The sequence below is a fragment of the Gavialis gangeticus genome, unplaced genomic scaffold (assembly GCF_001723915.1).
Source record: "Gavialis gangeticus isolate Ggan-Ray unplaced genomic scaffold, GavGan_comp1, whole genome shotgun sequence".
Taxonomy (NCBI): Eukaryota; Metazoa; Chordata; order Crocodylia; family Gavialidae; genus Gavialis; species Gavialis gangeticus.
This window is the reverse complement of record NW_017728995.1, coordinates 43618042-43619674: the sequence shown is the minus strand read 5'-3', so window position 1 is coordinate 43619674 and position 1633 is coordinate 43618042.

Here is a 1633-nt window from a genome sequence, read left to right as displayed (position 1 = left end):
TTTACACTTTTTACATTCCAACCCCCCCCCCCCCAAAAAAAAACAGCAGAAACCTTGCACTGGATTATTCAGGAACTATACTGTAGCAAAATGAAATATTGATAATGTTGCCATATAGCATGCATCACAAAGAAAAATAAAATGTTTAACAAACTTTAAAAAACTTAAAAAATTAAGAATTAAGGATTGCTTCTGTGTAAAGAAGCAGAATGTTTAATATGCAGTGCATGTGTGAAAACAAGAGCAAGAGACCTGTAATCTAGTTTTGTAGTTAGAACTTCCTTCCACTTATTTAAAATTTATTACATTTGGGATTAACTTCAATCTACCCAAATAGTGTAGGTGCATTCAAAGTTTAGGCAGCAAAAGCAGTATTGATTAGACAGTACTGATTATCTGGTTCCAAGCAGATAGGAGGTCAACTGAGGCAAACTGCAGTTTTCCTTGCCTACACTTGTGGTTTGCATGATTCAGGACCTTCAACAGTCATGTGGCATGTCCCCTTCTAGCCCAGAGGGGGAAGGGGCAGAAACTTTGTGCAAAGACAGTGACTGAGGAAGTAGTAACCTGGAACATGGAGAAGTGGTAGTGGCATGACGGTCTGAGAACAGCCATGTAGATAAATGCAAGGGAAGTTCCAAGAAACTGCTCATTAGAGCAGGCTACAACAGTAGCTGGGAAACAAGGTGCAACTGTCAGATGTTACAGCTGAGTTCAGGTTCTTGCAGAACTGGTGAGGAATATACAGGCAGAGAGGAATATACACCCAGAGGCCTTCATTGAGATGTACCAATAACAGATCCTGGCCCAGAAAGCTCCTATGAATAGAAGACTGGGCTAGAAGAGGCAACCTGGGCACTTGCCCTGCAGATCCCTAATCCTCTGTTTAACTGTAAATAGGGAGTTCTTAGTATTTCCCTTGTCAGCATAGTAACATTCCCTTTCACTATGGGTACATCTTAGCATTTTTAGGACCCACCAGAGTTAGCACCCACCTACAAGACATGGTAGCTGAAGTGCATTTTGTGCTTGTTTATGAGTCGTGGTAAACATGCATGTCCCTTAAGAGTTTTGGTGTATCACACCACCACACAGTCACCATATCACAGGTATAAAAAAGCATACACTAAAATGACTTCCTGTTGGCACAGAGTTTGGGGGAGGGGGATGTCAAAAGAAAATGTGGTATGAAGGCTTTTTTTCTTATTCTTGATGGGATACAGAGTTGCATCACTTACTTGTATACTGCTAACTTGGTTAGATGCTTTAGGTCTTAAGAAAGAACTATTTATAGCAATTCTTTTCATATATCATATTCCTATGGGATGGCTAAGGTTCAACCATTTTTCCTCATTTTACATTCAGTTTTCAATTTCATAAAAGTGAGTAAGTAACATGAAACAAACCACAAACAAATAAAATCTAAGAAAACTCCACACCCTTTTCATAGCATTTACTAGTCCCTGGAGTTATGTTCTACAGTATGCAAGAAATCAGAACAACTTATTCCTCACCTCCTTCAAAAGCTCACTCAATAACCACAGCTTCCTAGTTTGGTATCCTCCACTTTAGAAACGAAAAAATAGGGTGTAACATATAGTTTCATAGATTTAGGGTTGGAAGGGACCTAGTA